We start from the raw sequence: 27,526 nt of genomic DNA on the forward strand, positions 1-27,526 counted from the left end.
TTGCCCAGGCAACTGAAAGACGGGTGAGAATATATCACAAGATAAATGCATACACATATGCTTGTTCCTGGGCAGAGTAATACATTATGTATCAGATTTGCATATCTACTCAGTGGACCCATCATTAGTCAGTGCCTTCCCTTTAAATGTCTAAAGTGATATAGGAACACTCCAGGCCAGAATTTGGGGAAAACGGGGAAAGGGTAGAGAGAGAGACACTGAAGTTGTCTTGGTATTTGCTACAGCACTCTCCCTCATTGGTTGGATGGTAAACAGGGCACCAAGTACACAGAAATATGGACAGACAAAACAATGTGCTTGAAGACTGTATCGAAAATGTTATTTTGTAAGGTAACTAAGATAACTAGGGTGGAATGACTTACCAACATCCATATGATGGCATGCTGTAGCAAGTGCCACAACCACCAAGGAGACAGGCATGGAACACAGGAGACAACAGCTCTGTAGAAGGCAAGCAGAGACCACCTTAACAAGGTAAAAATGCACACACACAATGAATGATTAGGAACTAGGACCAGAGATATTTAGGGGGAACAAAACAATATAGATGCACTAATGTATACCTAAGCGACAAACTATATGTCAGCGAAATGCCAAGTGGAACTTACAAAGCATCGGCATGCAAAAACCAGAGGCACTAACACAGTTTTGCACTAAAAAGTTTAGCACAGGCTTGCACCATTTCTGTGCACCAGCTGGGCAAAATATTTATGGAGTGGTGCAAGCCGGTGCAAAGAGTAGGCTAGCGTCAACAAAAATAAAGTTAGTCGGGTGGGTCTAGCAGTATGGAAGAAGGGGGTTTTGCACCAAAAAATTACGTTAGGCAGGTTAGAGTAAAACAAATGACTCTAACCAGATTTGCGACATTTTATGGCACTAAACCTACCATGCCAAAAGACTCCTGCCTTAGAAAAGGCAGGAGTCATGCCCACTACCCCAATGTCCAGCACAGAGGATAAGGGTCCCCTGGACATGGCCGTTGCACCCTGTGCCATGTATGGGGGCCCATTTCAGGGCCCCCGATGGCACTTACAAAATTAAATACTTACCTGAACTTACCTGGGATGGGGACACGGATCCTCTGCTGTCCTTCTGGTGTTGGGGTGGGGGGTGTCCCTGGGGCCTGGGAATAGGCCCACAGGTCCCCTGACGCCTGCCCTGACCCAGGCGTTAAAAGAGTCATTTTTTGCACGGGAACGCCTACCTTGCATCTCATTAAGGCAAGATAGGTTTCCTTGTCCGAAAAATGACTTTAACTCCATAAATTTGGCGCTAGATGGGTCTAGATGGGTCTAGCGCCAAAGTATAAATATGGAGTTAGTTTTGCACCGAATTAGAGTAAAAACAATGATGCTAATTTGGTGCAAACAGAGTAGAAATATGCCCCCGAATCTGTTGACATAAAAGGTCCCACACTAAGGTTTCGAATCAGGTGCTGCAGGCCAGTTCTCCACAGTCTCCATGCTTCTTCCCAATCAACCATTCTAGCAATTTGGGTTTACTTTGGTCCTAGGTGGATGGCACAGGGAGCGAAAAACACATTTTGGTGCTTTAGGAGTCATGATGGTATTTGTAATCTCTTTTGATCCTTAACCTGAACCTGAGACCTGACACTGTGGAACCAGTAGCCAATTTATTTATTTCCCAGTTCAGCTATAGCATACTAAGAAAGATTTGGCTAAGGTTCCTATAAGAAATTGCATTATTATTTGGGATGGGTGACTACCCACTGTAAAGAATAATCATACCCACTAAATTAACCAGAGCTCAGTCCCCTGCTAGCTCTGGCACAGAGCAGACAGTTTTAACTAAGGGCAATGTGTAAGGTATACTTGCAGTACCAAACTGTAATAAAGTCAAAATTGCAAATCAATAACTCACACACCAAATTAGAAAAATAGAGTAAAAGGTAATCAGATGACACCAACTGAATCAACCCCAATAAGGGAAACCATAGATGAGTTTTTAAAATGTTTAGAAGGAATGGAGCCAAGGAGCACTAGGTGACAATGCTACTCAATGGTCAAGGTTGACTAGGATCCAAGAACAATTTGAGTCTGACTGCAATGGAGCATGGGTCATATGCACCAACAAAGTTCATCCTGGTCAAGGCGTTTACTTGTTGACTTAGACCTTTAAGTCTCAATCTACAACAGACCGCCCAACCTCAGGGGTGGCACTTAGAGACTGGCAGGGTGTTAGGCAAAGATCAACAGTTGGGTCTATTCCTGGTTTAGTCACCTGTCAAATGCAAGAAAGGCCTCTTGTAGATTGCTGAATCCCTGCAACTTGAACAGGAGGTCAGCCTTATGACCCTTGGAGGCCCAGTTCTTTTTCCTGGGTACAAGAAGGAGCATTCCAGTGCTTCAGGTCTCCTCCCATATCACAGACATCAGTCTCTTTAGTTCTTCCTCAACTCCAGAAATTGTTCTGAAGTGGGTGCTGTAGGTGTCACATTTATGTCTGGGATGAACACGTAGATGGCAATGAATCCTGAGCATGCCCTATCCAGTGGAGCCAACCCTACCAACTGTTGCCATTTTCAAGCCAGTGAAAGTCTTTGGCCATACTCAACTTGTGCTCTGAGGGCTGGGGGGATGATGAGTCTTCTGTGATAATCCTAGTGTCCTCTCATATTGAACATTAATCACTAGTTTGAAACAGCCACTGAATCCACAATAAACCCAGAGACTGTAGAAATGTAATAGATCAAAAGTAGGCATTTCCAGCAACAAGACAGTGGATACACAAACATTGTTCTGGCATCCTGTTTCCCTTTCTTTTAAGTGTGTCCCAAGCGTTATATGTAAAGGCCAGCAGGATTTGACAGTAAAGCAGGGTATGATATTGTAATGTCAAAAAGGATGCCCCCGCCCCCGCTTGCATATTTGGTGTGTTTCAGAGGCATCATCTCGGCCCATTCAGTCCAGCCTATTGTTTTCTCCCAGGGAGCATTTCACAACTTTTCCCCACCTATTCAAATGCTAATACCTGACTGGGAGAAGTTTGAATGCTTATGCAAATTCGTCTTCAGGTACTTCAGAAAGGGAAAATGTGATTTTCTAAAAGCTACTTTTCTTTAATAAGAATTAAAAATCCAACTTGACCATTGAATTTGATTTTGATAACTTAAATTGCTACTGAATTATTTTTCTCACTGGTTCCACTCCAGAGATACAGTATTAGGATTTTTAATCTCATCTCTGGTTTTCTACACAGGGCGGCTAGTCCTGCCACAGTAAAAAATTGCTTTTGGTTGCTATTCATTGCAAAAACATAGTACCACTAAATTTTTTTCATTGTCCTACTTTAAATACTGTGACACCCTGCCTTGTGGGCAACAAGGCTTCCATGGTGTGTCCTATTAATATTCAAAAATGAGGTTTTTACCTGTCAAAAAGGTTTATTAGGCCTGAAGTCATCTTTGCACTGCGACTGTAGTGGATGGCACAATAGGTGCACAATAGGTGCTGCAGTCAACTGGTACCATTTACCTTCCAGGGCCTGGGTACACCATGTATCTATATAAAAGGGAATTATAGGTAAATTAAATATAACAATTAAGAATATGTCAATTCAATCTCAAAATGGGTGGGGAGACAATTACATTATTTTGGAAACAGGGAGACACTACCGAAGAGGGGCACACTAATAATTAGCCTGGTTGCCTGTTGGTTGAGAACGTGTGGACAGTGAATCTGGGATTTAGTGATGCCAAGATTTATAGAATTATAATTCTTCAAGAAAGAGCAAATGATTTCAAGGCTACCACAGCATCTCTCTTCAAAGGCACGGTTAAGCAAAAGTGTTATATTCATTTAATAGGTGCAAGAAGAAATTATACCTGTGATTTCGGCAGACATTAAGGAGCATATTTATATTTGTTTTGCACCGAATTTATGTCATTTGTTTACGCAAATTCAGTGCAAAACTAACTCCATATTTATACATTTGTGCCAGACCCATCTAGTGCCATATTTATGGAGTTAAAGTCATTTTTTGGACGTGGAAACCTACTTTACGTCACTGAGATGCAAAGTAGGTGTTCCCGTGCAAAAAATTACTCTACGGCCTTAGCGCCATATTTATCCCCCATGCTAAAATCACACACGAGAAGGAGGAGGGGTCAGAAAATGGTGCAAAGCTTGCTTTGCACCATTTTTTAACGCCTGGTTCAGGGCAAGCGTTAGAGGACCTGTGGGCCTTTGTCCACAAGAGTGACTTCCAAAGTAACACACTCCACAAGCAGCAAAATTTCACTTTTTTTTGCAGGGGGAGGGATTAAGCCAGTGCTTTCTTATCCACTCCCTAATATGCATCATACAGTAGCGAAGGAGATGTTATTTGTGCTCTGTATGTTATTCCTATAATGTTGAAGTTGTCAGTCTGCGCCTACTGCACATGGCACGATACAATGTCCATTGCCTTTCCGGACTGCAAAGCATATCCAGAAAGGCATGGGGAGCAACAGTCGTTCTAATTAGATGACCAGCAGCCAATTAGAATGGCATGATATGAGAGATTATTTCCAATAGATCAGAAAGCAGACACTGTGATTGGCTCAGTAACATGACTGGTAACCCCATCCCTGGGCATCTCAATGCCTAAAAATTAGAATATTCCATGGACGGCAATTTGACATGCATCCATACCTCTTCTTTTACCCCCAGGAGATTAATGGTGAGGCCAGAAACTGCAGAAATCGTCCAAAAGGATGTTCTTCCGCTTGTTAAACGCAGATAGGGTTCCATGGTGCACTATTGTGTCCAGCAGCAAACGTTTCTGGCTTTTGCAAGGGTATATAGCATCCTTCCACACCCGCTGAGGTTGAGACATTGTAACTCTTGCCGCTTTTTATGGAATATTGCGTATGGTGGGGTTTTGTGCCAGGGGTTCTCTGTATCTTAAAATACTCTTCTTATGGGTTTTAAACGGTTTAGAAGGACATTACAAATATATCAGTGTAGGTGGTGATTCTTGTCCATTTAAAAAATTGTGCATCAAGCTACGAGAGGGATTTGTACAGCCTCGTGCTTCTTAAAACCAAACAATAACATCACTTTCCGTAAAGTTTTTTAACACTTTGAACAGGAAACATCCAGCACTTTCAACAAGAGTGCACTCCCTTTTCTTTATCTTACATTATGAGGCAGTAAATATGGAACAAAGTCCCGAAAAGACCGATTGTTGTTATAAAAGGTGAGCAGCACGACCTTTACATTTACAACTGAAGCAGCAGGGCATATTACTTTTCATAAAACATTTATCTTTCGGTGTCCAGTACCTAAAGGGATCCAGCAAAGACTCTCACAGTGTCTGTGCACTAGACCTTTTCACTATTTACTTCTTGCCTAGAGACATTTTTAGCAGTCTAGCTAGGTTTATGTTTTTCCAAAAATTACAATATACACCCATAAACACATATCTGGACTGTTTGTCAGCCTTTTCATCCATTGTTCTCTTCAAAAACCTTTTCCTTCCGCGCATCACAGCTTAAAGCATAGGACAATGGTTCAGTTCACTTTAACTGTTCCTCTGCACTGTGCATGATGATGGCATTTTCACTGATCACAAGTCCACAGGTGCATGAAAAGGAACACACACCAGTGTCAGGGCTGGTTCCTGAGCTATACCAACCACTTTTATTTTTGCAATGCGATGGCGCATCCCATATGTTAGATAGATAGATAGATAGATAGATATTGCCTGTGTTTTTTTCAACCGTCTCCCTCACAGTATGATTCTCTTGCATTCGTTCATGCATTTGTATATTTTATTTTGGATTAATCAGTGCTCTTTCTCCACTTTCACATTTGCACAACACTTTCTCAACAGCTTTGCTAGTACATGTCTACCTAACGATGGTTGTTTGTTCAAAATTTCTGTGTGATCATAGAGAGTCCTGCTATGCTCAATGAAAAAACGAGGTTCATGTCTTCTGACACTGGGAGTACACAAATGCTATGTTCAGGCTAAAACAGAGCTATTAATAATAAGATTTACAGGAATATTCTTTTTGTTTTAGAATTCAGGAAGCAGGATGAAGAGCAGGAAACAGATGGCAGAAAGCGAGCTGGTGAAGGAAAATGCCCATTGTAAAGCTAGTGTTAGGGACAGCCGGAACAATGATGCGCAATGGGAAACGGGCCTTCACCCTCACACGCTAGGACTGGTACATCGCGCAAAAGGGCCTGCAACACGTGATTTGTCATATTAACTTTCATTATTTAGGAGAAAAAAGCCTCACTTTTGAAGAAAGACCTGATCAATAATAATAAGAGACTTAGGCCATGATTTAGAATTTGTGGATGGGTTACTGTCACAAAATGACCGATATCACCTCCACCTTATTACAAGTGTTATGCCTCCTCCTGTATTAGGGTAGAAAGGATATCCATCACGTTTTTGAGAAGTAACCACTCCACCAAACTTTAAATTAGACTTGTTTTTATGGAGTAGCCAATAGAGTACTGCTTCCGTTTCTAAGGGCTGTAATTATGAGAGGCTACCAGTACCAATTGAGGGCCTACTTTAGAGTTTTGTCGAAAGGAGCACCCTGTCTCCAAACTAACGGTACACCTGCCTCATTTTCAGTCCCTCTGGAATATTTCCTCTGATGGTCCCTACTCCAGATTACATATTTACAGTCATTGGCTAAGATCTTCAATGCTGTAATATATATCCATATACTCCTCCGGAGCCTCTGATCTTGTGAAAAATATACACCTACATACAAGAGAGTAGCCAGCAAAAAAATACTCTCCATTTTGAGCCACAGCTCTGATGGCATCAAGCAAGCGAAGCAAGTGAGCCCAACCCTCCCCTACTATCCCACCCATGTGTAACACCCTACAATTAACCTAGTTCCTATTGTATCTCCTGTCAACCTTTGTAACTTAAATTTTCTAAACATTCCCGACCTTAAAATTGATCCTTGACTTTTAATTACTGCCTATGACCATAAATACTAACCACTAATCAACTAAAACTTCTCACCCTTAACCTTGCACTTCCATCCTACCCTCTCTTCCCACACGTTTCCGATGACCACACCAGTCAAACCCTGTGAAAACCTGCAAACTTTCATGCTACTGCAGCACCTGCCTCAAGCGACAACTATACATTGCCAAAACACTGAGTTGTGCAACGTCTCACCCAAAAAGTCCTATATGCAAAGTTAAAATTAAAATAGCATTGTCCAAAACTAAACCATAACTTTGGTGCACGGGGGAAAATAATACAAACTCACAGCTTAGCTATAATGCTGCCAGCCACTATGCCACCTACAATCAAAATGGTGGCTGGCAGCTCAAAGGAGCCTACCTACGTCTACTGGGCTATAACTGGGCTACAAACATAGTCCAACAAAAATGTCAGTCACTGGACTGTGCCATCTCCCAAATTCCCCTAAGGGGCAGACCTCCCTCTGGTCCACTGCCCCCCAAACCACCACTGGGAGAGAGAGGGCGCAGCACAGACCACTTGGCCACGTTTGGGAGTCAGAAAGGCTTCTTTATTCAAACAGGTGCACATTACAACATAAACCTGGGCAAACCGACTTATAAATCTAACACCTCACAAGACATACAACAATTGTCCAAAGATCCTCCCACTCCTACTATCCCACCCCTGTGTCCCACCCAACAAATAACTTAGTTGTTATTGTATCTCCCTTCAATCTTTTTTACCTTAATTTTCTGATTATTGGAAACATCAACTTTCAACCTTGACATTTCACTACTACCTACGACTGCAAATACTAACCACTAATCAACTAAAACTTAATTTCTTTAACCTTGCATTTCTAGCTTACCATCTCTTTCCCTGTGTTTCTTATGGCCAAACCAATCAAACTTCTGTGAAAACCTGAGAGCTTTCATGCCACCGTTTAGTAATGTTAATGGAGTTTATCTTTCATTTGTATGTTAGACACTTGGGCCCTCATTACATCCCTGGCGGTCGGTGTTAAAGCGGCGGTAAGACCTCCAACAGGCCGGTGGAAAAAAAATGGGATTACAACCACGGCGGAAACCGCCAACAGAGACAGCCACTTTAACACTCCGACTGCCATGGTGGTACAGACAAACAGCATGGCGGTCACCACCAACAGTCAGGTGGAAAACAATGTACCGCCCACACTATTATGACAGGCCAATCCGCCACCTTTTCCGGGGCGGATTCAACGCAAACAAAAACACGGCAGAAACAGGACTTGGAAGGGGAAACACTCACCTCTACACAACCCACGAGGAACCAGGACACCAGGGAGCCTGAACTCCAAATACTCCCTGTGATTGTCTTCCTGCTCCCCTACCAGGAGCACGACCGACGGCGGTGACGACCACGGTGAGTACTGCACCTACAACACAGGGGAAGGAGGAGGGAAAAGAGAGTGACACACACATGCAACACGCAACACCCCACCCACAACAACACACACACCAATATATGCTGAAACATTACATTTACACCCCCAAATCCCCCCTGTAAGAACGCAATGACAAAAGGAAATTTGTTGAATGATTGTAATCATGTAAAATCGATTAGTCAAAATTTTATATACACTATAAACAAATATGTACACCAAGAATTTAAGTCCAGGTACTGCACCAATACAGTCCGTAGACCACTGGGCCCAAAATGCATGGGCGAGGCCCACACAAGATACCCGATCGAAACGGAGAGAACACTGCAGTGGCATCAGATCGAGAAAAAACAGGCACCTCAGGGGGAAGGGAAGGGGGAGCACCTCAGCCGGATGAGTGCACGACGCCAGCTCCACGAGGGGGCTCCATGCCCATTGATGTATCCTGGGGAGTGCAAAGCCACAGTCTCACAAGTCTCTCCAGTGGGTGGGTTGCCAACTGCTTTATCCTGGGGAGTGCAAAGCCACAGTCTCACAAGTCTCTCCAGTGGGTGGGTTTCCAACTGCTTTATCCTGGGGAGTGCAAAGCCACAGTCTCTCAAGTTTCTCCAGTGGGTGGTTTTCCCACTGCTTTATCCTGGGGAGTGCAAAGCCACAGTCTCTCAAGTCTCTCCAGAGGGTGGTTTGCCCACTGCTTTATCATGGGGAGTGCAAAGCCACAGTCTCTCAAGTCTCTCAAGTGGGAGGTTTGCCCACTGCTTTACCCTGGGGAGTGCAAAGCCACAGTCTCTCAAGTCTCTCCAGTGGGTGGTTTGCCCACGGCTGCAATCTGGGGAGTGCAAAGCCACAGTCTCTCAAGTCTCTCAAGTGGGTGGTTTGCCCACTGCTTTATCCTGGGGAGTGCAAAGCCAAAGTCTCTCAAGTCTCTCCAGTGGGTGGTTTGCCCACTGCTGCATTCTGGGGAGTGCAAAGCCACAGTCTCTCAGGTCTCTCAAGTGGGTGGTTTGCCCACTCCTTTATCCTGGGGAGTGCAAAGGCACAGTCTCTCAAGTCTCTCCAGAGGGTGGTTTGCCCACTGCTTTATCCTGGGGAGTGCAAAGCCACAGTCTCACAAGTCTCTCCACCAATATATGCTGAAACAATACATTTACACCCCCAAATCCCCCCTGTAAGAACGCAATGACAAAAGGAAATTAGTTGAACGATTGTAATCATGTAAAATCAATTAGTCAAAATTTTATATACACTATAAACAAATATGTACACCAAGAATTTAAGTCCAGGTACTGCACCAATACAGTCCGTGGACCACTGGGCCCAAAATGCATGGGCGAGGCCCACACAAGATACCCGATCGAAACGGAGAGAACACTGCAGTGGCATCAGATCGAAAAAAAACAGGCACCTCAGGGGGAAGGGAAGGGGGGGCACCTCAGCCGAATGAGTGCACGATGCCAGCTCCACGAGGGGGCTCCATGCCCATTGATGTATCCTGGGGAGTGCAAAGCCACAGTCTCACAAGTCTCTCCAGTGGGTGGGTTGCCCACTGCTGCATTCTGGTGAGTGCAAAGCCACAGTCTCTCAAGTCTCTCAAGTGGGTGGTTTGCCCACTGCTTTATCCTGGGGAGTGCAAAGCCAAAGGGGGTCATTCTGACCTCGGCGGTAAAAGGCGCTTACCGCCGGTCAGAAGACCGCCATAACACCGCCGCGGCCACGGTAAACCGCCACGGTCATTCTGACCCGCAACTTGCAAACCGCCAAAAACCCGACATCCACAAAAGTCCGCCACACCAAAGGTCAGCGAAAAAATGGCGATGACCAAACCTCCACCGTCACACCAACAGAAATACGCCCATACCATTCCGACCCACAAATCCACGCGGCGGTCTTTCAAACGCGGTATTCCATTGGCGGTACACACCGCCGCGCTCCAAATACACACACACATAGAAAACTCAGCCACATTGGTCAGTTTGAAACACACACACCTGATACACATACTAACACCACTCCCACACACCCAACACAATATAAAACACACACCCACATCACCCACAAACCCCTACGACCCGAAATTATTGACGAAGGCTAGAGAGAGAGCACAGAATAGACAATCCCACAACACAGAGGCACACAACACCATCACCCACACAGAATCCACGCACCAAACACCACACACCACCACACGCACCACACTCATCACCACAAACGCCACCCCACACCTCATCCACACCACCCCATGGCACGCCAAAGACACCCCAGGTTCACTGACGCAGAACTCAGGGTCATGGTGGAGGAAATAGTCCGTGTAGAGCCCCAGCTCTTCGGGGCACAGGTGCAGCACACCACAATTGCCAGGAAGATGGAGCTATGGCAAAGGATAGTGGACAGGGTCAACGCGGTGGGACAGCATCCACGCAATCGGGATGACATAAGGAAGCGATGGAACGACCTACGGGGGAAGGTGCGTTCCATGGTATCAAGGCACAACATTGCGGTGCAGAAGCCTGGCGGCGGACCCCCACCTACTCCCCCAGAATTTACATCATGGGAGGAGGAAGTCTTGCACATCCTGCATCCTGAGGGCCTCGCAGGAGTAGGCGGAGGAATGGACTCTGGTAAGTCAAATCTTCACTACTGCTTCCCACCCCCACCCCACCTGCATGCCAAATCTTAGCCCCACCCTCACCCCCACCCCCATCACACCAACTCCTTGCAAATGGCTCACCATCACAACCCACCCATCCCAACACCAAGCCCTGCATGCGACCACAAATCATGGACACCCATCACCAAAGCATGCCCACTGCACACACACATCACCCCCACAAGCCACCCTCACAAAAGCCCCCACAAGGGAATGCCTGCACTTGGGTACACGGACACCCACCCATCACACGAAATGCCACACACAGAAGCAATAACCATACCTTTATGCCCCTGCAGGACCCGAACGCTACCACACCGCCACGGAGGGTACAGAGATGTCCATCCCACCCCCAGAAGAGGCCCCCAGCGATGACAGCAGCTCTGTCTCCCTGGACCCAGATGACCAGCCCGGCCCATCGGGGACCTCTGGACAGTCGGTTCCCCACATACAGCCACAGGCTACACCAGACCCAACCCCCTCTGGGAACACCAGCACAGCTCCCACCCAGCGGGCCCATGCCTCTGTCTCCAGGACACGTCAATCAGCGGTGTGTCCACCACTACAGGGCACCCAGGTTGACCCACCACCCCAACAACAACAGGGACCTGGGGGCAGTGGTAGTGGGCACACCGTCCAGGGGACAGAGGCCCAAGAACACAGGGGAACTGGGAGGGCTGCTGTGCGACAGGGGGGGGACAGGCAAAGGGAACCGACTCTCCAAGAGGCCCTCTCCTCCATCATGGGAGCTTACCACCACTCCCAGGAGACGATGGCGACGGTACTGGCCAGGTTCCAGGAGATCCAGGCACTGCAGGAGGAACGGTACATGGGGTTCAGAGAGGAACTGAGGAACATCGGTTCCGCAATGGGGACCATCGTCGTGGCCCTCAACCAGATAGTCACCACATTGCGGGACCATGTGGCACCCCAAAGGGCCCCTGTCACTAGCCCAGGCCAGGAACAGCCTACCACCTCCGCCGGCGCTAGTGGACAGGAGGCCCCCACACAACAACAGGCCACCAGAACCCCACCTCCTGCAGAAGAAGAACCACCCCGCAAGCGGAACCTGAGATCTCACAAGAAGACAGAGTAGGATTGCAAGACCCCCGCCAGCCTAAGATACCCCCTGATGTCATCCCACTGTCCCACATTGTCACCCTGTCCAATCTTTAACTGCCCCTGCTCCATCCTTCCACAGGCATATGGACAATGCACCTGTGCGACTGAGAACTGGACTCTGCCATGGACATTACTCCACCCCCACCCATCACCGTTTTACAATCATGTACCTATATGTAGCACTTAAAATAAATCACTTATTGCACTTAAAATAACAGGAGTCTGCTTGTATTCTTAACAAATGTATTACACATAACGGTGCAATAATGTCCAGTTACTTTGTGATGACAACATAGCAATTTCAATAAGCTTTAGTCCATGGGCAAACAAAGCAGAAGTCATGCAGTGGGTCCTACAGCTCTGAAAAGGGAAGGGAAAGTCACACATCAGTTAACCGAAACTGGGGGGAAACACAGACAGTGGAGACGCATGAGGCCTTAAGTAAATGTAAAATGGCGTGGGTGATTCTTACCTGTGTGCTACTGAAAATATTGTTGTATGACTGTATCCTTGTTGTCCGTGTCGTCCCCGTCGTCTTCCTCCTCTTCACTCTCCACAGGCTCCACAGCTGCTACAACACCACCATCTGGACCATCCTCCTGCAGAAAAGGCACCTGGCGTCGCAAAGCAAGATTGTGAAGCATACAGCAGGCCACGATGATATGGCACACCTTCTTTGGTGAGTACATTAGGGATCCCCCTGTCATATGCAGGCACCTAAACCTGGCCTTCAGGACCCCGAAGGTCCTTTCTATGATCCTCCTAGTTCGCCCATGGGCCTCATTGTACCGTTCCTCTGCCCTGGTCCGGAGATTCCTCACTGGGGTCAGTAGCCATGACAGGTTGGGGTAACCAGAGTCACCAATTAGCCACACACGGTGTCTCTGTAACTGTTCCATCACATAAGGGATGCTGCTATTTCGCATGACATACGCGTCATGCACTGACCCAGGGAACTTGGCATTTACATGGGAGATGTACTGGTCAGCCAAACAGACCACCTGGACATTCCTCGAATGATAACTTTTTCTGTTTCTGTACACCTGCTCACTTTCTTTGGGGGGAACCAAAGCCACATGGGTCCCATCAATGGCACCAATGATGTTGGGGATATGTCCAAGGGCATAGAAATCACCCTTCACTGTCGCCAAATCGCCCACCTCAGGGAAAATAATGTAGCTCCGCATGTATCTCATCAGGGCAGACAACACTCTGGACAAAACCTTAGAAAACATAGGCTGAGACATCCCAGATGATATGGCCACTGTTGTCTGAAAAGACCCACTTGCCAAAAAATGTAGTACTGACAGAACCTGCACCAGAGGGGGAATCCCTGTGGGTTGGCGGATGGGGGACATCAGGTCTGGCTCCAGCTGGGCACATAGTTCATGTATAGTTGCTCTGTCAAGCCTGTATGTAAGTATGGTATGTCGTTCTTCCATTGTCGACAGGTCCACCAGCGGTCGGTACACGGGAGGATTCATCCTTCTCCTCGCAAGTCCCAGCGGACGGTGCCTAGGAAGGACAACATTGAGCACAGAGTCAAGCAACCCACAGGTTCGTTCACACAGCTTGCACAGTACACGAATCGCTATGCATTGAAAGGCTTGTATGAGTGGCAATGCAAGGCCTAGGCCTGTGTGACGCAGTAGAAATTATGCCATGTGGGCCCTTGAAATGGCGGCTGCCTGACCTGTGAAGTGTGACAGTGGGATGTGAGGTCAATGCGCTGGCGTGGCACACCGTGGCGGTAGGCGGTCGAAGACCGCGGTGCTAAGCCGCATTGGTTAACATTGCAGCCTATGGGTTTCAGTAGCCAATGAGGATGGGCGCCTGCGGTCGCGGTACGCACCGCGGCGGTACGCACCGCCGCGGGCGTGACCGCCATTTTCTATCTGATTAATCACTCGAGACCTGATCATCCACAGGAGAGGACCGATACTGCAAGTGCTGCTGTGACCTCGGTCTGGGAGATACAATGGCTGCTGCGACTGGGGAAAGGGCCCCTGCCTTCACTTCCGAAGAATTGGAGAAACTTGTTGATGGGGTCCTCCCCCAGTATGCGCTACTCTATGGTCCTCCAGACCAACAGGTTAGTACACAGGGTGCACGTTGAATGGGCTATGCCTGTGTTGAGTGGGGTGTATGTAAGATGGTGGGGAGGGGAGCGAATGAGGAGTGCAACGCACGAAAGATGAGAGCATGTGCCACATGGCAAGGTTGGGGAGGGGGGGGCCACTCACATTGACCAGGCAGAAAAGTGATGAGATTTCCTTTACCACCCTGTACATGTCACATAGGTCAGCGCCCATCAGAAGATCGACATTTGGCGTGCCATCGCCAAGGATGTCCGGGCCCTGGGGGTCCACAACAGACGGGGCACCCACTGCCGAAAGAGGTGGGAGGACATCTGCCGCGGGACCAGACCGCCGAGTCTCTGCTGGGGATGGCCTCCCAACGTAGGAGGGGTGCCAGCCGCCAATTGACCCCCCTGATGTCCCGGATCCTGGCGGTGGCCTACCCCGATTTGGATGGGCGCGTGAGGACATCACAGCAGACACAAGGGGGTGAGTATCAGCACATTCTGCTATCTTTGCGTGCAGTGAAGGTGTCTGGGTGGGGGAGGAGGGCTGTGGCTATCTCTAGGTCAGGGCGCATTCTGTAGGCTAGGCCCCTCCGTTAGGCATGGCCCTGTGCCCCGCCCCCCACCTCTGTAGGGTGCCAAGTACAGCTATCCATGGTCCGGCCTCACCCATGTGTCCATTTGTCGTCCATAGACCTGTAGGCCTAGTCACAATAACTGAGTAGTGTACCCCGATTGCGCGGCCTAGTGCAGGGGGCTTCTGTGTCTGTACTCTCCGACAACGGTGTTGCCAATGCATGCACTCAACCTGTCTTCATTTCTCCCCCCCCCATTTTCTTTGTCTTCCTGTTCATGTGTGCATTAGCATAATCAGGCGGAGGAGAAGTGGCATCGGCGCACGAGGGAGCTGCATCTCACATGGCCCCGGAGGGCCATGCAACAGACTCCGAGTACACCAGTGAGACGGAGGGCCAGTGGAGCTCCACAACGGGGACCCGTGGAGACATCAGCGACACCGACACGTCCTCGGAAGGGAGCTCCCTTGCGGTGGCGGCAAAATCCGTGCCCACCGCCACAACAGGTACAGCCGCCACCCAGCGAAGCAGCCCCGCCCTCCCAGCAGCCCCTCAGCCTTCGCTCCGTGCCCGCTCGCCCAGGAAGGCGGGCATCTCCTTCGCCCGAGGCACCTCAGGCCCTGCCCCAGTTACCCCTGCTGCCCTCAGTGAGGAGGTCATTGACCTCCTCAGGACCATCATTGTTGGGCAGTCTACCCTTTTGAATGCCATCCAGGGTGTAGAAAGGGAGGTGCATCGGAGCAATGCATACCTGGAGGGCATTCATTCGGGTCAGGCTGCCCATCAGCGATCGTTCAACGCTCTGGCCTCAGCACTGACGGCAGCCATTGTCCCTGTCTCCAGCCTCCCTCTTCTGACTCCCTCCACCCAGTCCCAGTCTCCTGTTCCTCTGCCTATCCCATCCACACCATCAGACCAGCCTGCACACACCTCTACACCCAAGGGCAGCTCATCCAGACATAAGCACCACAGATCCCACAAGCATTCACCCAAGCAACATCCAGATGCAGACATGCCAACAGTCACTACCACCTCTGTGTCCCCCACCTCCTCATCACCCTCCTCCCTCCCTGTGACGTCTCCACTCACACCTGCATGCACACCACCATCAGCCAGTACTTCCATCACCAGCACACCCCCTATTACAGTCCGCACACGTGCAGTCACCACCCCCACTGCCATTTACACGTCCCCTGTGTCCTCTCCCAGTGTGTCTGTCACCCCCTCTTCCAAACCACACAAACGCAGGCAGCCACCCACCCAACAGCCATCCACCTCACAACAGCCTCCGTCACAAGCACCTGCACCCAAAGACAGCACACTTGACTCTCCTACAACCACATCCTCTTCCTCCACTCCCATACCCACTACACCTACCCGTCCCTGTCCTTCCAAAGTGCTTTTCCTTTCCAACCTTGAGCTCGTTCCAATCACTGACCCACCCCCTCCATCTGGTAAGAGTCACAAAAGCACCTCAGCCACCACCAGCCCTGCATCTACTATGACCATAGTGCAGGGCTATTGGAGTCCACCAGCTCCTAGGGCAGGAACATCGGCCAGCAGCAAGGGGACAGCCAGCCCACCCCCTGGGAAGAGGACAAAAAAAACTAAGGGCCGGCGCGACAAGCCTGAGACGGCTGCCACCAAGGACAGTAGCCTTGGCCCGTCACGTGCCACATCATCAAAGGGAGGCAAGGGCCACAGAGCTTCAGCGAAGGAGGGCAAGGGCAGCAGGCCGGAGAAGTCAGCCAGCAGGCGAGCTGCCCAGGAGGGCCCCACCAGCCCCATTCCGGTTGTGACGGACGACACCCACGGGCCCAGGACTCCATCACAGGAGGGCCCCGCGACCGCAAGGTCGGATGGCGACTGAGTGGGAAGTCTTGGCCAGGTCTGGCTCCCTAGAAACACAGGACAAGCACCGCTGAACAGGGCCCCGCCGTGACAAGAACCGCTGAACAGGGCCCCGCCGTGAGAAGCACCGCTGAACAGGGCCCCGCCGTGAGAAGAACCGCTGAACAGGGCCCCGCCGTGAGAAGAACCGCTGAACAGGGCCCCGCCGTGAGAAGAACCGCTGAACAGGGCCCGCCGTGAGAAGCACCGCTGAACAGGGCCCCGCCGTGACAAGAACCGCTGAACAGGGCCCCGCCGTGACAAGAACCGCTGAACAGGGGCCCGCCGTGAGAAGCACCGCTGAACAGGGCCCCGCCGTGAGAAGCACCGCTGAACAGGGCCCGCCGTGACAAGAACCGCTAAACGGGGGCCCGCCGTGAGAAGCACCGCTGAACAGGGCCCCGCCGTGAGAAGCACCGCTGAACAGGGGCCCGCCGTGACAAGAACCGCTCCGCTGTGCCCTTCCTGTCAAGCACCGCTCCGCTGGGCCCTTCCTGTCAAGCACCGCTCCGCTGGGCCCTTCATCTCAAGCACCGCTCCGGTGGGCCCTTCCTGTCAAGCACCGCTCCGCTGGGCCCTTCATCTCAAGCACCGCTCCGCTGGGCCCTTCATCTCAAGCACCGCTCCGCTGGGCCCTTCCTGTCAAGCACCGCTCCGCTTGGCCCTTCATCTCAAGCACCGCTCCGCTGGGCCCTTCATCTCAAGCACCGCTCCGCTGGCCACCGCCATCTCAAGCACCGCTCCGCTGGGCCCTTCATCTCAAGCACCGCTCCGCTGGGCCCTTCATCTCAAGCACCGCTCCACTGGGCCCTTCCTGTCAAGCACCGCTCCGCTGGGCCCTTCATCTCAAGCACCGCTCCGCTGGGCCCTTCATCTCAAGCACCGCTCCGCTGGGCCCTTCCTGTCAAGCACCGCTCCGCTGGGCCCTTCATCTCAAGCAACGCTCCGCTGGGCACCGCCGTCTCAAGCACCGCTCTGCTGGGCCCTTCATCTCAAGCACCGCTCTGCTGGGCCCTTCATCTCAAGCACCGCTCCGCTGGGCCCTTCATCTCAAGCACCGCTCCGCTGGGCCCTTCCTGTCAAGCACCGCTCCGCTGGGCCCTTCATCTCAAGCACCGCTCCGCTGGGCCCTTCCTGTCAAGCACCGCTCCGCTGGGCCCTTCATCTCAAGCACCGCTCCGCTGGGCCCTTCATCTCAAGCACCGCTCCGCTGGGCCCTTCATCTCAAGCACCGCTCTGCTGGGCCCTTCCTGTCAAGCACCGCTCCGCTGGGCCCTTCCTCTCAAGCACCGCTCCGCTGGGCCCTTCCTGTCAAGCACCGCTCCGCTGGGCAACGCCGTCTCAAGCACCGCTGGCCCATTGACAGTGCCGGTCTGTGTCGAGCAGGGCTTCACGAAGCACTCTGGGCACCATGCCTCCTCCATTAAGAGTTGAGTCGGTAATCCATCTGATGGACTGTGGCTTGACACTTCCCAGGATGGAACAGTGGGCAAGCCACCCACTGTAGAGACTTGAGAGACTGTGGCTTTGCACTCCCCAGGATGGCACAGTGGGCAAGCCACCCACTGTAGAGACTTGTGAGACTGTGGCTTTGCACTCCCCAGGATGGGACAGTGGGCATGGAGGCCCCTCGTGGATCTGGCGTCGTGGACTCATGTGGCTGAGGTGCCCCCCCTTCCCTGTAGTTTTATCATCTGATGCCCCAGCAGTGTTCTCTCCAATGGTATCCGGTCTCCTGTGTGGGCTTTGCCCATGTGTTTGTGCACATTGGCCAACGGACTATGGAACTTTGACAGAATGGGCAGGACTTCTTGCCTATGTATATATTTTTAACTATGTTCATTCCTTATTTTGTATCTTTCATATTGCATATTTCCCATAACTTCAAGGGAGCTATTTATACATATATTTTATAGATCATTTTAATTGTGTCTTTGCATTATTCCGGTGGGTTTGGGGGGTGTCACTCTGACTTGTTGCTCTGCATTGGGGTGTAGGTATTTGGGGTGGGGGGGTGGGTGTATGGCGTATGTGTGTGCCCGTAAGCTTTCCTCCTCCCCCCTCCCCTGTGTCGTAGGTGCAGTACTCACCGTTGTCGTCTGCGCCGGCATTCGTACTCCTGGTAGATGAGCAGGTAGACAATAGCTGGTAGGATGTTTAATTCGGGTTCCATGCTGTCCTCCTTCCTTGTGGAGTGTGTAGAGGTGAGCGTTTTCCCGTTCGTAGTCTGTTTCCGCCGTGTTTTTATCGGCGGGCTCCCCCCCCCGGAAAAGGTGGCGGATTGGTGAGTTGTGATAGGGTGGGCGGTACATTGTCTGCCGCCTGCCTGTTGGCGGTGACCGCAGTGCTGTTTGTCTGTCCCGCCCTGGCGGTCAGAGTGTTAAAGTGGCGGTCTGTGTCGGCGGTTCCATTTTTTTGACCGCCTGCCTGTTGGCCGGTTGGCCGCCGCTTTATCACCGACCGCCAGGGTTGGAATGACCCCCAAAGTCTCTTAAATCTCTCCAGTGGGTGGTTTGCCCACTGCTGCATTCTGGGGAGTGCAAAGCCACAGTCTCTCAGGTCTCTCAAGTGGGTGGTTTGCCCACCCCTTTATCCTGGGGAGTGCAAAGCCACAGTCTCTCAAGTCTCTCCAGAGGGTGGTTTGCCCACTGCTTTATCCTGGGGAGTGCTAAGCCACAGTCTCACAAGTCTCTCCAGGTGGTGGTTTGCCCACTGCTTTATCCTGGGGAGTGCAAAGCCTCAGTCTCTCAAGTGAGTGGTTTGTCCACTGCTTTATCCTGGAGAGTGCAAAGCCACAGTCTCTCAAGTGGATAACAGTCTCCACTGGTTCTGAAGGGGGCTTTGTGGCCAGTGTGCTTCATCCTGCCAAGGACAGAGATAGTGGATACCTTTCTCCACTGGTTCTGGAGGGGGCTTTGTGCCCAGAGTGCTTCATCCTGCCAAGGACAGAGGTAGTGGATGCCTTTCTCCACCTGTTCTGGAGGGGGCTTTGTGCTCAGAGTGCTTCATCCTGCCAAGGACAGAGGTAGTGGATGCCTTTCTCCACTGGTTCTGGAGGGGGCTTGGTGCCCAGAGTGCTTCATCCTGCCAAGGACAGAGGTAGTGGATGCCTTTCTCCACTGATTCTGGAGGGGGCTTTTTGCCCAGAGTGCTTCATCCTGCCAAGGACAGAGGTAGTGGATGCCTTTCTCCACTGGTTATGGAGGGGGCTTGGTGCCCAGAGTGCTTTATCCTGCCAAGGACAGAGGTAGTGGATGGAATTCTCCACTGGTTCTGGAGGGGGCTTGGTGCCCAGAGTGCTTCATCCTGCCAAGGACTGAGGTAGTGGATGTGACAGTCCACTGACGGTGGGGCAACATGGAAGCTGCCGAGGCCCCTGGAACTGACCACCAGCCTCGTACGAATGACCACTGGGGATGGCAGCCATGTCTGCGGTGGTGCCACTGGCTCAGGAAGTGGCGTGGCCACTGGCGGTGGGCTCAGTAGCGGCGGTGCTTGCGGCAGTCATTGGGCAGCGGTGCTGGTGGCGGGCTCACTGACCTCGGTGCTGGCAGTGGTGTCATGAGCCGCGGTGCTGTCGGGGGGCTAACTGACCTCGGTGCTGGCGGCGGTGTCATGAGCGGCGGTGCTGGTGGGGGGCTCACTGACCTCGGTGCTGGCGGCGGTGTCATGAGCGGCGGTGCTGGTGGCAGCCTCACTGACCACGGTGCTGCTGAAGGGCACAGTGTCTGCAGTGCTGGTGAAGGTCTCAGTATCTTGGGTGCTGGCGGCAGTGCCCGTGGCAGCGGTGCATGTCACGGTGCCGGTGGCGGTCTTCTCCACCTTGCAGGTTGGCGGCGACGTTGACTTGCCTTTCTTGTTCAGGCCTTTCCCCACCTTGGATGGTGGCGCAGCTGTCTTGCCACTCCCAACTGTTGTTTTGGCTGAGCCCTTGGTGGCAGGTGTTTTGGCCTTCTCCCTCCGGGATGTGGGCAACTTCTTCCGTTTTGGAGGTGGGGGAATGTCCTTGGACTCGCTCCTTGGGACACTGGCAGCCCTGTTGCTTGGCACACTCCAGAATCTGGATATTTCTTGCACCATGGTGCCCAGTGATGAGGTGGCTGAGGTGCTGGGTTGGGACCTGGAAAGTCGGGCCCTAGTGGACGGACGGGGGTTAGGTGTAGGGAAGAGGTCAAAATTTGAGAGGAAAAGCTTTTTTGACACACTGGGATGGGTAGATGGAGGGGGTTTGGGAGTGGAGGAAGAGGTAGTGGTTGTAGGAGGTGTTCATATGCTGACTTTGGGTGAAGGTGCATGGGCTGGAGGCTGTCGTGAGGTGGATGGCTGTTGGGTGGGTGTGTGGCTGCGTTTGTGTAGTTTGGGAGGAGGGCTCACAGACACACTGGGAGAGGACACAGGGGATGTGTGAATGGTAGTGGGAGTGGTGACTGCACGTGAGCGGTGTGTGGTGATGGGTGTGCTGGTGAAGGAGGTAGTGACTGAAGATGTAGTGCATGCAGGTGTGAGTGGGGACGTGACAGGGAGGGAGGAGGGAGACGTGGAGGAGGGGGACACAGTGGAGGCAGTGGATGTTGGCATGTCTGCATGGGTATGATGCTTGTGTGAGTGCCTGTGGGATGTGTGATGCTTATGTTTGCCAGAGCCACCCTTGTGTGTTGAGGTGTGTGCATGCTGGTCTGATGATGTTCTTGGGATAGGCTGAGGTACTGCGGATTGGGTCTGGGTGGAGGAAGTTGGAGTGGGGAGGCTGGACACAGGGACAATGGCTGCCATCAGTGCAGAGGCCAGAGCCTGAAATGCTCGCTGTTGGGCTGCCTGGCCAGAATGAATGCCCTCCAGGTATGCATTGGTCTGTTGCAACTGCCTCTCTACACCCTGGATGGCATTCAGAATGGTAGACTGCCCAACAGCAAGGGATCTCAGAAGGTCACTAGCCTCCTCACTGAGAGCTGCAGGGCTGACTGGGGCAGGGCCTGACGTGCCTGGGGCGAAGGAGATGCCCACCCTCCTGGGTGAGCGGCCACGGGACACACACTGAGGGGCTGCTCGGAGGGCGGTGCTGGTAGTGGGGGTGGCGGCTGTACCTGTAGATGCGGGGGGCACAGAGGGGCCCACCACCGCAAGGGAGCTCCCATCAGAGGAGGAGTCAGTGTCTCTGGTCTCTGCTCCTGTCCCCCGCCGTGGAGCTCCCCTCCTACTACGGTGGCACAGCTCCTCCGCCTGATGATGCTAATACACACAAGAACAGGGAGACCACAAAAAGGGGGGGGGAGAAGAAAGACATGTTCAGTGCATGCAATAACGCTACCGTTGGTGGACATTACAGACACAGCAGCCCTCTGCACTACGCCATGCACTTAGAGTTCCCTAATTAATCACAGGGACATGGGGTACATGGCCTATGTCCGATTGCTGAACACCTTGAAGTCACAGGAGCCTGACTAGGTGTTGATGGCTCTTACCACTGGTGGGGTTGGGGTGCCACTTAGCCTGCCTCACAAAGGGCCCTTGCCTACAAAGATCGCCCTAGTCTAGGGGAACCCACTGCCCAAATCCCCCACCCAGGCACCTCCAATGCACGCAGAGTCAGATGGATGTGACGGTACTCACCCCCTTGTGACTGCTGTGATGCCCTCAAGCGCCCATCCAACTCTGGATACACCACTGCCAGGATCCGGAACATCAGGGGGGTCATGGTGCGACAGGCACCCCTCCCACGTTGGGAGGCCATCACCAGCTGGGCCTCCGCCATCTTCTTGCTCCAGCGGCAAATGTCCTCCCATCTTTTCCGGCAGTGGGTGCTCTGTCCGTGGTGGACCCCCAGGGTCCGGACGTCCTTGGCGATGGCACGCCAAATATCCTTCTTCTGGTGGGCGCTGACCTAGAGGAATAGTACAGGGCAAAAAGAAAAACTTTAACCGTCCGGACCATCACAGTCATTGGCCCACGTTCCCACCCTTGCCCAGACGCACATACACTCACCGTCCGATCATGCAGGCCTCATTCCCCCCCATCCCCGTATCTTCCATCCACACCACTCCAAACAGGCATTGCCATACACCATGCTCACAGTGTACTCACCTATTTGTCGGGAAGACCGTAGAGTAGTGTGTACTGGGGGAGGGCCCCATCCACTAGTTTGTCCACCTCCTCCGATGTGAAGGCAGGGGCCCTTTCCCCAGACACATGAGCCATCGTCACTTCCAGACTGAGGTCACAGCAGCACTTGCAGTGTAGGTCCTCCCCTGTCGAGGATCAGGTATCAAGTGATTGAACAGACAGAAAATGATGGTCACGTCCACGGCGGTGCGTACCGTCACCGCCGGCGTACATCGTCACTGGCTCCTGGGACCCATAGAGTCCAATGTTAGCCAATGTAGGATTGCGCCTACCGCGACGGTGTACAATGCCAGCGCAGTTACCTCATATCCCCTTGTCCCACATCACAGGTCAGGCAGCCGCCATTTCAGGGGGCCACATGGCATTAATTTTAAATGCGTCACACATATCTAGGCTTTGCATACACACAGAGACAGGCACATAGCGGAATGACAAATGTGTGCAATAAAAATGTATTTTTACTACCTCAGTGTTGGCTGACTCTGTGTTCGCTGTTCTCGTCCATAGGGCACGTCCGCTGGGGCAGGTGAGGAGATGGCGGCATCCTCCGGTATACAGTCCTCTGGTGGACCTGTCGACAATGGAAGAGAGACATGTAATAGTCACCAATAGACTTGATCGTGCCACAATCCAGGAACTGTGTGCCCAGTTGGAGCCAGACCTGATGTCAGCTATCCGCCATCCCACGGGAATCCCCCCTCTAGTGCAGGTCCTGTCAGTATTCCATTTCCTGGCAAGTGGGTCTTTTCAAACTACAGTGGCCATAGCATCAGGGATGTCTCAGCCTATGTTCTCCAACGTGTTGTTCAGAGTATTGTCTGCCCTGCTGAAACACATGCGCAGCTACATTGTTTTCCCTCAGGTGGAGGATTTGCCTACAGTGAAAGGACACTTCTATGCCCTGGGACATATCCCCAACATCCTAGGTGCCATTGGTTGGACACTTGTGGCCTTGGTCCCCCCACGCAGCAGTGAACAGGTGTACAGAAACCGGAAGAGCTACCATTCTATGAATGTGCAGATGGTGTGTTTAGCAGACCAGTACATCTCCCATATGAATGCCAAGTTTCCTGGCTCAGTGCATGAAGCTTACATTCTGAGGAATAGCAGCATCCCTTATGTGATGGGGCAACTCCAGAGGCACCGTGTGTGGCTAATAGGTGAGGACAAGGACCCTATACCGTGTGAATAGTTGTCTGGGTTTGGGGTTGTACCTAAAGGTTAGTGTGTGTCTAACAGTTGTCCCTCGACATTTGCAGGTGACTCTGGGTACCCCAACCTGTCATGGCTACTGACCCCAGTGAGAAATCCCAGGACAAGGGCAGAGGAACGCTACAGTGAGGCACATGGGTGAACTAGGAGAGTCATAGAGAGGACCTTCGGCCTCCTGAAGGCCAGGTTCCGGTGCCTCCATATGTCAGCTGGTTCCCTCTACTACTCACCAAAGAAGGTGTGCCAGATCATCGTGGCCTGCTGTATGCTGCACAACTTGTCTTTCTGACGACAGGTGCCTTTTCTGCACGAGGATGTTCCGAACGGGGGTCTTGTTTCAGCTGTGGAGCCTGTGGACAGTGAAGGAGAGGAGGCAGAAGAGGAGGACATAGACAACAGAAACAATGTGATCCAGCAATATTTCCAGTGAGACACAGGTAAGAAGACATCACTGCCTCCTACATCTGATAACATTTTAAGACCTATCATCTGTCTGTCACTTTCACACAGTGTATGGGCCCTGACTTGTCACTTTGCCTTTCCATTTCACAGATGTGGGTCCCACTGTGTGACCTCTGGTATGTTACCTCATGGACTAGAGCTGTGTGACGTAGGTATGTTGACAAATTGAATGGACATTGGTATTTTCCTCAGTTATTGCAAATACACATTTGTGAAAGCACAGACTGACTCCAGATTGTTTTGTGAATCAAGGGTGTTCATTTAAGTGCAAAATAGTGGAGGTGGTTTTAAAGTGGTCAGGGGTGATGGTGGAGGAATGACCATGGCAGAGTCCAGTCTATTTGTCCAAAGGGGCATAGAAAGTGGAGCTAGGGCAATTAAAGGATGGACAGGGTGACAAAGTGGGACAGAAGGATGACAATCAGTGTGGTCTCATTTCTTGGCGGGGATCTTGGCATTGTTCTCTGTCTTTGTCCTGGATCTCAGGGACTGTTTGCAGGGTGGTTCTCCATCTGCAAGGGGTGGAGTGCTGGTGTGGTGGTCCTGTGGCGGTGGCTCCTGTCCACTAGCGTCGGCAGAGGTGGTGGGCAGTTCATCGTCCAGGCTAGTGTCAGGGGCCCCTTGTTGTGCCACAGTGTCCCTCCTGGTGTTCACAAGGTCCTTCAGCACCCGTACAATGGTGCCCAGGGTGGTGTTGATGGACTTGAGTTCCTCCCTGAACCCCAAATACTGTTCCTCCTGCAGCCGCTGGGTCTCCTGAAACTTGGCCAGTACCGTTGCCATCGTTTCCTGGGAATGATGGTACGCTCCAATGATGTTTGAGAGGGCCTCGTGGAGAGTGGGTTCCCTGGGCCTGTCCTCCCCCTGTCGCACAGCAGACCTCCCAATTCCCCTGTTTTCCTGGGCCTCTGTCCCCTGAACCGTGTGCCCACTGCCACTGCCCCCAGGTCCCTGCTGTTCTTGGGGTGGTGGGTTTGCCTGGGTTCCCTGTTGTGGTGGACACACTGCTGCTTGACGTGTCCTGGGGACAGAGGTATGGGCCCGCTGGGTGGGTGCTGTGCTGGTGTTTCCTGAGGGGGAGGCTCTGTGGTGGGCTGTGACTGTGTCAGGGGAACCGACTGTCCTGAGGTCCCAGATGGGCCGGGCTGGTCATCTAGATCCAGTTGGACAGAGTGGCTGTCATCACTGTGGCCCTCTTCTGTGGGGGGGTGGACATGTCTAGAACCTCGTGTCCGGTGACGTTGGGTAGGGGTCCTGCAGGGGTGTAAAAGCATGATTATTGTATCTGTGTGTGCCATGGTGTGCAATGGGTGGGTGACCCTGTACCCCAGTGCTTCCATTCTTGTGTAGGACCTTGTGTGATAATTGTTTTGGGGTCTGTGTTGGTATCTGTAGTGGACATGCTTTGGTGATGGGTGTCCATGCTTTGATGTTGCATGCAGGGCTTGGTGTTGGGATGCATTAATTAAACAGAGTGCAGCAAGCTCATAAAGAGACGCATCAATACCTAATAGTTTCCAAGTAATCACAATAAACACAAATAATATTAAAAAGTAGAATGTAGTGTGCACCTCCACAAAAATTCCTGCTGCACTAAGGAACCACAGGGGTGAAAAAAACACCCCAATTGTTAAAGAAGAAAAGATTGGGTGGTGCACCACTTTAAGTTGTAGACATATTCTTTATATACTAATTGTAGAAGAGTCCCAGATAATTAAACAGGTGATGATACACAGTGTCTGTTCTTTTTCTTCCAAAAATTATTTTTATTTGATCAAGAATACTTTTTATAACAGTAAGTTGATGAAAGCAAGCAGCCAACGCGTTTCGCCCTATACACTTGGGCTTCTTCAGGGCTGAGAGTCAAGTGCAGAAGGAGTACTTAGTCCAGTTACTCAGGATTGTCAAACCTGTCCTGTGTGGTCCTTTGCCACCTGTTTTTGTGGCGGTTTCCCAGACCTGCCCTGCGTGGTCCCTTGTTCATTTGCGGTGTGCTGTTGGGATCCCTTGTCAACATTTGGTGGTGGAGCTCCACTGCATCTGGTCCCGTGGATCCACTCAGGTCTGTCCTGTACTTTCACAGCTGTTCTGGTCACCAGCAGCACCAAGTGTGGTCCAGTCCACCTCAGATTCAGCGCGATTATTTAGGTTGTCAATCATCGCAAAGGCGGCAGTATCCATGGTGTGCAATGGGTGGGTGACCCTGTACCCCAGTGCTTCCATTCTTGTGTAGGACCTTGTGTGATAATTGTTTTGGGGTCTGTGTTGGTATCTGTAGTGGACATGCTTTGGTGATGGGTGTCCATGCTTTGATGTTGCATGCAGGGCTTGGTGTTGGGATGGGTGGTTTGTGATAATGGGACATATGTGAGGAGTTGGAGTGATGGGGGTGAGGGCGAGGGTGGGGGTATGTGATAGCATGCAGGTAGGGTGGGGAATGTAATAGTTAAGATTTGCCTTACCAGAGTCCATTCCTCCTGCTACAACTGTGAGGCCCTCAGGATGCAGTATAGCCAAGACCTGCTCCTCCCATGTTGTTAGTTGTGGGGGAGGAGGTGGGGGTCCGCCGCCTGTCCTCTGAACTGCAATGTGGTGTCTTGAGACCACGGAACGCACCTTCCCCCGTAGGTCGTTCCACCTCTTCCTGATGTCATCCCGTGTTCTTGGGTGCTGTCCCACTGCGTTGACCCTGTCCACGATTCTGCGCTATAGCTCCATCTTCCTAACTATGGAGGTGTGCTGCACCTGTGATCCGAATAGCTGTGGCTCTACCCGGAAGATTTCCTCCACCATGACCCTGAGCTCCTCCTCAGAAAACCTGGGGTGTCTTTGCGGTGCCATGGGGTGGTGTGGGTGACCTGTGAGGTGGTGTGTGTTGTGATGTGTGAGGGGATGTGTTGGTGTGTGTTGTGTGAGGTGCGTGGATGTTGTGTAAGTGATGGTGTTGAGTGCCTGTGGATGCTGGTTTGTTGATGGTGGTGTCTCTCTCTGGCCTTCTGTTGCTATTCTGGTCGTAAGGGTTTGTGGGT

Source organism: Pleurodeles waltl, chromosome 2_2 (genome assembly GCF_031143425.1).
Source record: "Pleurodeles waltl isolate 20211129_DDA chromosome 2_2, aPleWal1.hap1.20221129, whole genome shotgun sequence".
Lineage (NCBI taxonomy): Eukaryota > Metazoa > Chordata > Amphibia > Caudata > Salamandridae > Pleurodeles > Pleurodeles waltl.